At 44.9% G+C, this 14,615-nt stretch overlaps 1 protein-coding gene across 2 annotated transcripts in view; it reads left to right on the forward strand.

The window, feature by feature from the left end:
* The first annotated feature begins 1,461 nt into the window (after window positions 1-1,461).
* The window catches only part of LOC143928452 (F-box only protein 31-B-like), a 71,889-nt gene continuing 58,735 nt past the window's right edge, over window positions 1,462-14,615 (forward strand). The window contains exons 1-3 of one of the 2 annotated variants that reach the window (XM_077453341.1): window positions 1,462-1,567; window positions 3,707-3,841; window positions 11,277-11,633. The gene's annotated coding sequence lies outside the window, so the exon portion shown is untranslated. Of the gene's footprint in view, window positions 1,568-3,706; window positions 3,842-10,489; window positions 10,596-11,276; window positions 11,634-14,615 lie in introns of those variants that run through there. The other variant, XM_077453342.1, reaches the window with a different exon arrangement.

Consider the following 14,615-nt stretch of genomic DNA (forward strand, 5'->3'; position numbering starts at 1 on the left):
CAGAATTGTTATCATTTTGTTCCCACAAATAGAGATTTATTTTGGTGGCATTTGATCATCTCTGCAGTTTTTATTTTTTTGCTAAACAAATAAAAATAAGACTGAACATTTTGAAAAAAAATAAGTTTTGCTTTTTTGTTTCTGTTATAAAATTTTGTAAATAAGTAAGTCCTCCTCTTCACTGATAAGGCGGCACTCGGGGGCACTAATAAAGCAGCACCGATGAGGTGGCACCAGTGAGCGGGCACTGACGATGGGCACTTATATGCAGCACTGATGGGTGCCACTAATATACAGCACTGATGGGCATTGATAGGCGGGACTGATCGGAACTTGTTGGAGGTACTGGTGACACTGGGCACTGAAAGGCTGCAAAGAGGGGTACTTATAGGTGGCACTGATAGGGGGCACTGCTGGCCACTGATATGCGGCACTGATGGGCATTGATATGTGGCACTGATGGGAACTGATACATGGCACTGATAGGCATCCCTGGTGGCACTGGCAGTGGTAGGCATTGTGAGTGGGCACTGATTGCCAGCTGCCTGGGCATTGATTGGCAGCTGCCTTGACACAGATTTGCATTTCCCTGGTGGTCTGGGGGTGCATACCTGGTGTTCCAGTGTGGATGGTCATCCTGGTGGTCCTGGGCAGGATCCAAGGGGGGGCAGGGCTGATAAACAATCAGCACAGACCCCCCTGTTAGGAAAGCAGCCGATCGTCTCTCCTCTACTCACGTCTAACAGACACGAGTGAGGAAAAGCCGATCAACGGCTCTTCCTGTTTACATTGTGATCAGCAGTGATTGGACATGGCTGATCACGTGGTAAAGAGTCTCCATTGGAGGGTCTTTACTGAGATCGGTGTAGTGGCGTGTCAAACTGACACACCGCACCACCAATCACCGCGATGCGCTCGGCGGCTGTTATCCTGCTGAACGTCATATGACGCCCAGTCAGGATAACCCAACCACCGCCCAGCCGTCGTTTTGCTATAGGCCGGGCGGGAAGTGGTTAAAGTGGAACTAAACCCTTCTCTCCTTTACAGCCAGGGGAGCTGCCATCTCAGCCTCTGTTTGATCTTCAGCAGCTATGGTGCTGCACATGTGATCAGTTATGTCACCAGTCATTTCATGGCTTAACATTTCAGCTGAGAGCACAAGCAACTGTGTCAGTTAGCATATTTGGCACGCTTTGAATGTAACTGTTGCTAATCCATTAAATTGATGTTTTTAGTCCACTTTAAGCAAATCCTTGTGTGTGAATCTTTTGCCGAGATTCTTACCTGTAGATCCTACCAGTAACAGCACTTCCTGATGGGGACTTACAATGCTAAGACACTGCTTTGCAATTAGCAGCAGCGTTGTCTTGCTGTGTGCACTCTGCCATTGGGCTGTCATCTCTCGGTCAGCTGCCATCCCCGCATATTGACGTATTAACAATCTTTTTTATTTTTTCCCGGCAGGAATTTCGCACATGACTGCAAGATGTCTTTGGGAGGAAGCTGGACGATATTTTCCACAAACAAAGCTCACCCTGATGAAATTCATCTATATCTGACAATATGAGTAAGTGAGGGGACATAAGGAAAAATTCTTCTTTTTCTTCTTCTTTCTTCTTTTCCTTCCCTCCTTTCCTCTTTTTCTTCTTTGTTCTTTTCCTTCCTTTCATCTTTATCTTCATTCCTTTCTACTTTTTCTTCTTCTTAATTAATTTCCTTCCTTCCTTTCTTTTTCTTCTTCTTTCCCTTCTTTCCTTCCTTTCTTCTTTTCCTTCCTTCCTTCATTTCTTCTTCTTTTATTCTTTTTTTCTTCTTCTTTTCCTTCCTTCCTCTTTCTTCTTCTTTCTTCTTTTTTCTTCCTTCAATCCTTCCTTCCTTCTTCCTCCGCCTCTGGGAATTTGTATTGAATAGGGGATGGTGATGTGTTTTCAGTGAGTCTCATCTTCAGCTATTATAATATTTACCTAAAGATAGTTCCTGATAGGACACTTCTGATCCATATTTGCCTGGTTCTATTTCAAATTCAGCTTTGTAAGAGCTCCCTCTAGTGGCTGTTTTTTTTGTCAAGCTGGGTAAAAGGTTCAAGTGCACCTGCCAGTAACTTTCCATGTTTCCATGAATACATTTCTGACCTTTCATAATATACAGGAACAGTATAATTTTTCAGAAAAGCGTCACCCCATCTACCAACGAACGTTCATAAACGGTGCTGTATACAAGGGGTTAAAGCAAGCAGCAGCCATAAGCTTGTAGAGCTAGCGAAGGGCTTTTTACATGAAAGTGATCCCATTTATGATCACTTCTATAGGGCTCTGAATGGTACACTCTGAATGGTACACCTTCCCACTGCCACCACGTGCGGTGCTTCTCAGGCCCTCCCATTCCTCTGGGATGATCAAGACTGCAGGAAATGGCTTTTCATATTTGTTCCCTGATCCCCTTTAAGATTAATGAATCCAGAAGAGATTTGTATTACCCAATTTCTGGGTTTACAGCTGCAACTCCTTGGTTACTGGAGCCGAGGATGCAGCTAATCAAGCATGACCTGTGCTTGATTAGCTGTAATGGAAGACAGGGGGAAAATTAGTTGTTTAATAGGCTAACAAGCCCCCTATGTTATTGCATTGAGCAGGTGACCGGTTCTCTTCATGGAGACATTGGGGTCTAGCCCCCCCATGTCTCTATAAAAATGACCTACCCAATGCAATAACATAGGGGGCTTGTTAGCCTATTAGACTATCAATTTCCCCACTATCTTCCATTACAGCTAATATATTACCCATTACATATAGGGGGTTATTTGCCTATTTGCCCCTTGTTATAGCATTAAAGTTAAGTAAAGAAAAAAGTGTAAAAAATATATTAAATACAATAAATAAATATTTTTGTTTAAATAAATTAAATATTTTCCAGCGTATGAGATGACCTTTTACACTTAAAAAAACTGGGCAAAAATCGGGGGTCGTCTTATACGCCGGATCAGCCCCTCGGATGCCTTCTGAGGGTTCGGTAATACTGTATGTAGCTTCGGCTACATACAGTATATACCGCTGAGCCAATCCCAGTGAGCAATGTATTCAAATGAATACAGAGCCTGCTCGGATTGGAGTAACAACCTCTGCCAATCGGATTGGCTTTGAGAGTCAGAGAGGCGCGGGCTGATGATGATACAGCCTCTGCCAATCCAAGCAGGCTTTGTATTAATTAATAGAATACATCGCTCACTGTGATTGGCTCCAGCAGGAAATAGGATATGGCGCCAGCTCTTCTGCTAGGACGAAATATCAAGCGTCGGAAGCCTCGGAAGGGGGTCGTCTTATACGGTAAGTACAAGAAAAAAATGCTAAACAACTGTAAGATTAGGGGGCTGTCTTATATGCCCGCTCGTCTTATACACCGGCATATATGTAAGTAGAGAAAAAAGTATAAAAAAAGATATTATGTAAAATAATTCATTTTTGTTTTTTACCCCCAATATTTCCATAAAGATCACCTTTCACCTGCCCGATGCTATCACAAAATGAGATGATGTCATTAAACTGCTGCAAGCAGGAGGGAGCGCTCTCCTCTCTCCCAGTGATCAGTCTGTGCATTGTAACTTTATAGCAAGTAGGGGCTGATCTGTGCCCGACATATGTGGACACCAAAGAAGTAGATGGTCGGCTTCTTTATCCTGTTTATCTTGTTCTTTTGTGTCTCTTTGCAGCAATTGCCTTACTTACTGTCGGACATATCGCCCACCTAGCCGGCCGGATGATCTGGGAAAGTCTGACTTTTTCACGGCCTGGAGATAGTCATGCTGAGTTTCCATGGGATGACTGCCAAGGCCACAGAAATAACGGTGAGCAGGAGCCTGATGTGTCCTTCTATAAGGAAGAATATTGAATCCTGTGAACTGAGCTGGAATTCTTTCCTGTTTCAGACCCGCCAATGGTAGGGGGAGGGGTGGCCACACACTGAGAATATTTAATTTCTTCATGTCTGTATATTGATACCTTGCTCTAAGCCCTGCTATTATCTAGAGGTAAGCCCCTCCCATTATTTAGCAGTCCAATGCCAGAGCCTACTGAGGGTACTACATTGGGTTGTAGAATGCTGGTGGAAAGACTTGATTTAGGAATGGGCGGTACTTGCCTCACAGCCAGGTGAGGGTGGACTCTGTTTGGGACCCTGATGTAAGTGGAGAATCTGATGGGGGCCTTGATGTATGGGGACTGATAGGGACCCTGGTTTAAGTAGGGAGACTGATGGGGACCCTGGTGTAAGTAGGGAGTCTGATGGGGACCCTGGTGTAATTAGGGAGACCGATGGGGACCCTGATGTAAGTAGGGAGTCTGATGGGGACCCTAATGTAAGTAGGGAGACTGATGGGGACCCTGATGGGCATCCTGATGTAAGTGTGTTTGGGGGCATCTGATTGGGACCCTGATATAAGTAGAGAGTCTGATGGGGACCCTGATGTATGGGGACCCTTGTTTAAGTAGGGAGACTGATGGGGACCCTGGTGTAAGTAGGGAGTCTGATGGGGGCCCTGATGTAAGTTGGGGGGTCTGATGGGGACCCTTATGTAAGTAGGGAGTCTGATAGGGACCCTGGTGTAAGTAGGGAGACTGATGGGGACCCTGGTGTAAGTAGGGAGACTGATGGGGACCCAGGAGTAAGTAGGGAGTCTGATGGGTACCCTGATGTAAGTAGTGAGACTGATGAGGGCCCTGATGTAAGTTGGGGGTCTGATGGGGACCGCTATGTAAGTAGGGAGACTGATGGGGACCTTGGTGTAAGTAGGGAGTCTGATGGGGTCTCTGATGTAAGTAGGGTGTCTGATGGGGGCTCTGATGTAAGTAGGGGGTCTGTTCGGGACCCTTATGTAAATAGCGAGACTGATGGGGACCCTGATGTAAGTAGGGGGTCTGTTGGGGACCCTTATGTAAGTAGGGAGACTGATGGGGACCTTGGTGTAAGTAGGGAGTCTGATGGGGTCTCTGATGTAAGTAGGGTGTCTGATGGGGGCTCTGATGTAAGTAGGGGGGTCTGTTCGGGACCCTTATGTAAGTAACGAGACTGATGGGGACCCTGGTGTAAGTAGGGGGACTGATAGGAACCCAGGTATAAGTAGGGAAGCTTTTTATACAATACAAATTCCAGAAAAAAGTACCTGGCTAAAGCCCATAATATAATGAAAGATTTAAGGAGATGTATGGAAGGAAGAGGAAAAAAGGAGGGGTCAGTATCAGGGGTTACATCCATCCGCACCCACATAACTGTGCCCATGGATATGTGTGTGCAACCACAATTCTATTAAACAGTGGATTTCCGGGCCCTCGTTGAGGCTATTTGGGGATAAGATGTTTTATTTATGGATCCAAAAGTTGTCACGTTTGCACACCGCCAAAAATTTTTCATTGGTAGTGAGGGACTTATCAGATATGCATTCGATGGCAAATACCTTCAAGGCACCTGTGTCCCCACCATGACATGAGGTGAACTGGCTTGGGACACTATGCTTGTCTGAAGCATCTTCGGTTAACCTACGGTGCTCAATGATTCTCTTACAAAGTGGGTGTATATTATGCCCCACATACAAGAGACCGCAAGAGCACAGTAACGCATAGATCACATAATCCGTAGAACTTGTGATGAACTGTTTAATATTCTAAACATTGTTTGTCCTCCCATGAACGTGGTTTGTCCCCCATGGTTTGTGAGGCATTCTCCCTTTACCACATCTAAGAATGCCCATTATATTATCAAAGAAAAATTGAATATCTGCCTTTTTGGCCTTATTGGCCTCACTTAACTTGCTGGGCGCAATAATGTTCTTCAAAAGCACTTGCCCTTCTAAAGGTGATACGGTATGTGTTGGAAATGACAGGTGCCAATTTGGTGTCCATCTGTAAAATATGCCGTTGTTTCGAAAACACCCTCTCAATGGCATGGTAATCACTGTTGAATACTGTAGTGAAATGTGTGATGTTATGCTCATTAGTTTTGATATGGGGTCTTTTAAGTGAGCTATTAAGGAATTTAGAATATGCCTCTTGTATTAACTCCTTAGGATAGCCTTTGTCTATAATTTTTTGTCTGAGAAGACAGCTCTGTTCTATATTGTCCTCCACCTTCGAACAATTCTTTCATAGTCGATGGAACTGGCCAGAGGGGATATTGTCCTTCCAGGTGGGGTGGTGACAACTCATATAATATAAATATTAGTTACCACCAACTTTGCAGAAATTCTTCTTAATAATTGCACCCAGTGGCGTAACTAGAACCTTTAGGGCCCCAATGCAAGAAACCATGAAGGGCCCCCCTGAACCCCAGCCAGGACCCTTCCCTCCGAGTCCGGCGGTGGAACTCCAGAGCGTGGTCACAGGTATGACCTTTGTGAGCCCTGTAGTTCCACCACTGGTATCAGTATTTTTATTTTTAGGTGCCCCATTGGGGGACTGTCCCTAGGCAGGATGGGGTCCCCGTCCCCAGAAGAGATGAGGTCCTTTTCTCCAGGGCAGATGAAGTTACTGCCCCCAGGTGAGAAGGGGTCCCTGTCCCCAGGGGGAGATGGAGGGGGTATGTAATGGTGTGTGGGGGATTGGGTCCTCTCACTCACCATGACCAAGCTGTAGGCCATGCACTCATCCATGTTGGCCTGGGCTCCATCCAGTGTGCTGCACGGGCGATCAGCTTATCTCCCAGAAAGACCTTTCATCATCTGTGTATGACGGGGAGGAGGGGGGGCTGGCAGACAAGCCTGCAGTGTCCTCCGGGGAGCCGGCTCTCATAGGGCTGCACTGCATCTGTGTGCTTAAAGTTTGTTTTCCCGGGAAAAGTTTGCAGTGCAGAGTGGGCCGGACTCGGGGTGGGCGGGACTCTGGCTGGGGAGAACAGACATCGGACTGAGTGGCAATGCATGGAGCAGGAGAGGGGTACTCTGAAGAGCCGGCTGAGGACACAGGTCATGCGGGGAATGCACAACTAAAGAGCAGCCATATGTAGAGGGGGCTGCATGGGCCCCCTGCATCACAGGGCCCGGTTGCGGTCGCAACTGCTGCACCCCCTATAGTTACACCCCTGATTGCACCTCCCTCATCGGTCAACTCTAGATGCAAGAATATTGAACTTATCGGACAAACCATGTTTCAAGGACTGTTAATGTTTGCAATATTAAACAGTTCATCACTTTTGAATTATGTGATCTTTGGGTTAAGGTGCTCTTACAGTCACTTGTATGTGGGGTGCACTATACGCCCACTTAGTAAGAGAACCTGTGAGCACCATAGGTTCTTCAAAGATCGTTCAGACAAGTATAGTGTCCTACGCCACTTCACCTTGTGTCATGGCAGGGACACAGGTGCCTTCACTGTCTTTGCCATCAAATGCATACCTGATAAGTCTCTCACTGCCAGTTAAAGATTTTCGGTGTTGTGTAAACGTGAGACCTTTTGGATCCATAAATTAAACATCTTTTCCCCAAATGGCCTCAGCAAGGATGCGGAAATCTACAGTTTAATACACACACATACAGTCCCTTGAAAAAGTATTCATGCACCTGGAAATTTTCCACATTTTGTCATGTTACAACCAAAAACCTAAGTATATTTTATTGGGGTTTTATGTGGTAGACAAACACAAAGTGGAACATAATTGTGAAGTGGAAAGAAAATGATAAATGGTTTTCATTTTTTTTTTTTTACAAATAAATATGTGAAAAGCGTGGTGTGCATTTGTATTCAGCTCCCCTGAGTCTACTTAGTAGAGCCACCTTTCGCTGCAATTCTATCTGTAAGTCTTTTTGGAGGTGTCTCTACCAGCTTTGCACATGTAGAGAGGGACATTTTTGCCCATTCTTTTTTGCAAAATATCTCAAGCTCTGTCAGATTGGATGGAAGCTTCTGTGAACAGCAATTTTCAATTCTTGCCACAGATTCTCAATTGGATTTAGGTCTGGACTTTGACTGGGCCATTCTAACACATGAATATGCTTTGATCTAAACCATTCCATTGTTGCCCTGGCCGTATATTTAGGGTTGTTGTCCCACTGGAAGGTGAACCTCCGCCCCAGTCTCAAATCTTTTTTTTTATATTTATATCATCTTTATTTGTATATGCAGATTGCATGAAGAAAACACAGTTTGATAACAGGCATAGAAAAAGTATAAGAGGGGTAAACCAGCTCAAATAAGCAACGATCATCATATACACCATGAGGTCCGATTGACCATCCGACATGGAGGGTGCCGAATTGTGGAGAGCAACATAACCAATACTATAACATATGAACAATAGCAATAATATACTGCTCCAAACATATCTACATATCTTTAAAGCATCTGTGGCCAAATATTAGCCATTGAACATAAGGAACGACAGGCAAGTGAGCAGGCATAGACAAAGAAGGGGCAGGGAATGAGGAGGAGGAGGAATAAGGAAGAGGAGCAAGAATAATGACAAAGGGGATCCATCATAACATTGGTTCTATCCTACCAGTCTCAAGTCTTTTGCAGACTGGAACAGGTTTTCTTGTAAGATTGCCCTGTATTTGGCTCCATCCATCTTTCTACCAACTCTGACCAGCTTCCCTGTCCCTGAAGAATAGCATCCCCACAGCATTGTGCTGTCACCACCATGTTTCACGGTGGGGATGTGTGTTCAGGGTGATGTGCAGTGTTAGTTTTCCTTCACATATAACGTTTTGCTTTTAGGCCAAAAAGTAACATTTTGATCTCATCTAACCAGAGCACCTTCTTCCACATGTTTGCTGTGTCCCCCACATGGCTTCTCGCAAACGGCAAACAGGACTTCTTGTAGCTTTATTTCAACAATGGCTTTCTTCTTGCCACTCTTTCATAAAGGGCAGATTTGTGGAGAGCGTGACTAATAGTTGTCCTGTGGACAGATTCTCCCACCTCAGCTGTGGATCTCTGTAACTCCTTCAGAGTTACCATGTGCCTCTCGGCTGCTTCTCTGATTAATGCCCTCCTTGCCCGGCCTGTCAGTTTAGGTGGACGGCCATGTGTTGGTAGGTTTTCGGTTGTGCCATACTCTTTCCTTTTTCAGATGATGGATGATGGATGGAACAGAGCTCAGTGAGACGTTCAAAGCCTGGGATGTTTTTTATAACCTAACCCTGTTTCAAAGTTCTCCGCAACTTTATCCCTGACCTGTCTGGTGTGTTCCTTGTGATTCATAATGATGTTTGTTAACTAAGGTTCTCTAACAAACATCTGAGGGCTTCACAGAAGAGCAGTATTTATACTGAGATTAAATTACACACAGGTGGACTACTAAGTATTTACTAATTAGTTGACTTCTGAATGCAAATTGTTCCACTAGATTTTAGATAGGCCCCTTTCACACGGGACAGATCCGTGATGATCCGCCCTGTGAACATCCGCTTGCTCAGCGGGAATCGCTCTGTTTATCCACGCTGAGCCGGAAGATGACAGGGCGGTCCCTGCACACTGTGCAGGGACCGCCCTGTCAGATCTCCGCTCTCTTCTATGGGGGATCGGATGAACACGGACCGTCTGTCCGTGTTCATCCGATCCGCTCTGCAGATGGATAGAAAAATAAGAATTGGACCATAGCGGAGACGGATGATATCAGGTGTCAGCAGATTTTCATCCGCTGACACCCGTTATCCCATAGGAATGCATGTATGTCCGTATTTCAGCCATGAATGGATGGATGAAATACGGACATACTGTCCGCACGTGTGAAAGGGGCCTTAGGGGTATCAGAGTAAAAGGGGTTGAAAAGAAATGCACGCTACACTTTTCACATATTTATTTGTAAAAAATGTTGAAAACCATTTATAATTTTCCTTCCACCTGTCAATTATGTGCCGTTTTGTGTTAGTCTATCACATAAAAGCCCAATAAAGTACATTTAAGTTTTTGGTTGTAACATGACAAAATGTGGAAAATTTCAAGGGGTGTGAATACTTTTTCAAGGCACTGTATGTATGAGCATGGGCATGTGGGTGTGGATGGATGTAACCCCTGATAATGGTCCCTCCTTTTTTCCTCTCCCTTCCATGCATCTCCTTTAGTCTTTCCTTATATCATGAGCTTCAGCCCAGTACTTTTTTCTGGTATTTGTATTGTATCAAACAAGCATTGGTGGGATAATATCACTGTAACTCTATTTTTTAATACATCATAGTTTTATTGTTCATTTTTTTAATCATCTTATATTGGGACAGCTGTATAGTTCTTGGTATAATGGCTGTTTTTTAATCTAGTTATCCACTGGTAGTTGATTTGCCTATCTCTGGGCAAGGGGATGTGCCGTTCCAGTTGATATAGGTATATAAGATTGCCTTGCTGGTTAGCCCATTGGGAGTTGACAAGGGGGCATTACCCCAAAGCATGTTGTTCTGTCAGCACCTCCTTGGTGTGTTCCAGTGGTCTACGTTGTGCGGCTGTAGGCTTCCTGGTTCTGGTGATGTGATTTCCGGTGACAAGAGTTCACCCGTTTCCTCTGCCACAGCCATCGTCATCCTGTCACGGATCCCATCTGTCATCCGAGTCCCTCCGGCACATCCCTTCCGACCTCAGGCTGGGTTCTTTCAACAACTGGTACACACTGTGATGCCCCATGTAAGACTTTTTATCTTTTCATTGCAATAAATCATTACTTGAACTGGACATCCTGTCTCTTGTGGATTTGGGGCTTTGGAATCAACTGTCATCTAGCCGGTTGCATACCACTCATTCCACAGACTGTTCATATGCGATTCCACTGGAGCGCCTGGCTAGTGTATTATTAATTACTGTCCTTATCCCACTATCCCAGTGATCATTTTGAGGCTGCTCGGATTTGCCCAATATCTGACATTGCACCCTATTCTGTCTGCTGATACCTAGCCATATGGTGGTGTTGAAGTTCAGCACCCTACACACTTGTTACACATTGTATTTGCATACAGACCTTACTACGTAGGGCCTACATGCTCTGTTGAGCCTTCTGAATGCAAGGGGTTGGCCAGGGACAGTCAGGCTGGGGAGGAAAGGGCTAGAAGATGCTGCAAGTCCTCCAGCTGGGAAATTTGGCAGGCTCTATGTGACTTGCTGCAGCTTCTAATGCTTGTTGTGAGAAGCTCGCAGTGTGCAGTGAAATTGTTGTAAGCCATTTCAGTCCAGGAGAGGAGCCTGTACAACTGTTCAAGACTGAAGAGAAGGCCAGAGGTCAGATGTAAAGTACAATGTATAGTTGTCATCTGTGTAGTGGCCCTATAATGGTGCGGACGTACATTATGAATTTGTTCTCTTTGTATTCAGGGAGACCTTAATGTCCCAGCTGGATGGCCAACCCTGGAAGTAGACCTGACCCGGCCAATGCGCCTTCCCTGCATAGAGCAGTCACGCAATTTCTCCAAACTGTCACGACTCATCTTGGACATCCGGGAACTGATCAGTAGGGAGCAGCGGCTGGCGGGAGGTGTGGAGGATGCTGGAAGGAGCAACAGGGCGGAACCTGCACAGGCACCATCGCCTGTTGCCAGTGTGGAAGAGAGCGCTGCCAATGGACCAGATGCCAGCGAAAACTGGGAGCAGCAACCTCAAGATTTGCAAGCATTTGTCCTTTGCGGAGGAGGTGGTGCGGAATGGAGAATACCCACGCAGCTGTAGAGTTTGGTGAGGGCATGCTACATACTGAATTATTTAGCATCAGGATACCATGGCTCAACTTCATCATGAATGAGGCCAAGAGGAGTGCATTAGATAAGCAGACACAATGGGTTGAGCGATGTGGGAAATGTAGACACAGGTGAGCTGGCCATTGATTGGGGGTTGCATGTTCTAACATTCTAAGACCACCTTTAGTCTTTTTAGACAAATCCCCATAATCCCGAATCATGTATACTTTCATTGCCTGTGTGCACATGTACAATATATGGCCAAAGGTATGTGCCCCTCCACCTCCAAATGATGGAGCTCATGTGTTTCCAGTGAAAAGTACTGGTGATATCTCATACAAAGATATTGTAGACAATTGTGCTCTTCAAGCCTTGTTGTAACAGTTTGGTGAAGACCCTTTTCTGTTCCACCATGTGCCCAGTGTACAAAGCCAGCTCCATAAATTCATGATGTGGTCTGGGGACACCGGCTCTAAAAAGGTAATGGTCATGACGAGGGTCAACTCTATAATAATAGCCATATCAAGGGTCAACTCTATAGCAATGGCCTTGGTGAGGGCTAGCCCTATAGTAATGGCCTTGATGATGGTCAACTCTATAGTAATGGCCATGTCGAGGGTCAACTCTGTAGTAATGTCCATGTCGAGGGTCAACTCTGTAGTAATGGCCATGTCGAGGGTCAACTCTGTAGTAATGGCCATGTCGAGGTTCAACTATGGGTTTACTTCTTCTTTGTCTCCCTGTAAAGGTAAAGCAGAATGGGCTACTATGCATCGCATAGTAGCCCATTATGTGTCACTTACCTGACACAGGAACCAGCGATGTCGCCGATGTCCCCTGTAGCTCGGAGCATCCATCTTCTTCCAGGTATCGCTGCTCTGGCCACTCTCCTTGCCGGAGCAGCGATGACGTCACTCCCACGCATGCGCACGGGAGCTGCCACTAACGGCATATAGTGCACCTTTGACAGCAGTGACTGTCTTTTTGTAAATATGTCCTAAACTGTGTAGGTTTAGGAGATATTTCTTGGACCTACAGGTAAGCCTTAATCTAGGCTTACATGTAGGTCAAAGTGGTTTGTAAGGGTTTACCACCACTTTAATGGCCATGTCGAGGCTCTATACTAGTAGCAATGGTGAGGTGACGGTCAACTCTATATTAATTGCCATGATGAGGGTCAACTCGTTATTAGTGAAGCCCAGGCAGTTCCATCGATACGTTGCACTAGCTAAATTTAGATTTTAAAATGAAAATCTATATTTTTTAATTTGTAAATAATAATGGGTTGCAGTACCAATTACTGCCACAAGATGCCACTATTGTGTGCAGCTGCAATACACATGATACAGTGTTACAATGTGGCCGTCCATACATCAGTTTTGAAGATTTGATCTGAATCTTTGATCGTATTTTCTTTTCCAGGGCGATGCGAGGCAGAGCCGTGAAATAAATTTATATAAAATCCTCATTTAGTCTATTAAAAGACTGAATTAAAAATAATGTCCTTCAAATTTTCCTGGATGTGATTGCAATAACTAAGCAATCAGGTGACGAAACAATTGGTCTGAATTGCCACCAAACTGCAAGGTTCCAAAAACCCTACTGACCCGGGCCAGGTTTATGTGTATTATAGGCCCTCTGAAGCTACTGCCCCAATAGGTTGTACCTTGGACATGTGGGTGGGGTACTATATACTGTATTTGCTACAGTAGACCTAACTGGATGACATTTAGTTTGCTAAAGCACTGTGTATGATAAACATTTGCCGCAGGTTTTCTTTTTAGAATCCTCCCGCCTCCCTCTTTTCAGTGCTGCCGATCTCCAGCCTCTTTTCAGCCACTTCTTGATTATATGCACCCACACCAGTATCGGCTGCACATAAATGCTTTGGACCAGCATTCCAAAGGGCAAACCATGCCTGTGTACAATATTTGTGGGCACAGGCATATTTAGTTTCCACCAGGGGGCGTAAGTGGCAGGGTGACAACACAAGGACAATAGGAGGGCATGGCCGGAGTGTGGTCACCCCATAGCAAGAAGTGGCCTGAACAAAAGTAACAGTAAAATATTGAAGCTTATTAGTTGTTGGATGACACGGCTGCATTAGTTTTATCTTTTTCAGGCTACTGTCATTTGAATTACACACCTCCTGCCTCTAAGCAGCTACGCTCACCAATTGTGAGGATCCATGGAAGGAGCCATGATTGTCACCCAGGCTATACTGCAAACATGTTTGCCTTTGTTCATCTCCATTACATGGAGTATACAGGGATTGGTAGTTTACAGAAGAAAGATAACATTGCTTGTACTTTCAGTTCAACTTACAGGAAGTGACCCAAACACAGCGTTTCTGGCAGGATCAACAGGTATTTTCTGTGCTTGCTTGGTGTGCTGCAGTGCCATTCATTGTTAATGCCACACCAATGCATTTTGGTTTTAGTGCACCACAATACACTACACTGGTGTGAGTGGTGATGCAGTAAAACTGTCACATCCAATGAATCACTTGAGGGTGTAGCCTCTTTATTGCACTTACATTGGTCCTTGATGGCTGGGCATTGCAGGTAGTGCATTGTGGGACCTGAGTAGACATTTGTTGGATTGTGTGTAGGGTGCCGAGATGCAAACACCGGAAGGTAGTGCAACCTCCTGGTGTCTATCTGGTGCAGCGATTTAAGTTTGACCTTCCAGCCAGACAAAAAAAATGCCTGATTTTCCCAATTTTTATATTTCCTTCCTTTTGTAGATTCTTACAATTAGCACATGCCGCTCTTGTATCAGACCATGCACAGTGGGACAGGTGTGTAGATGTGAGCAGATTTTAGGCTGGATACAGACCAACAAAAAGTATTTACAAACAGGTTTACAATAGTTGGGGGTGTATTTATACAAAAAATAAATAAATAGAGCTTTGCATCCTGTGAAACATAAGTTCTGTGTGAATGAGGGTAAAATTGAAATAGAATGTTTCTATTATATC

Source organism: Lithobates pipiens, unplaced genomic scaffold (assembly GCF_037356315.1).
Source record: "Lithobates pipiens isolate NorthernLeopardFrog02 unplaced genomic scaffold, aLitPip1_a1.2 Scaffold_10, whole genome shotgun sequence".
NCBI lineage: Eukaryota > Metazoa > Chordata > Amphibia > Anura > Ranidae > Lithobates > Lithobates pipiens.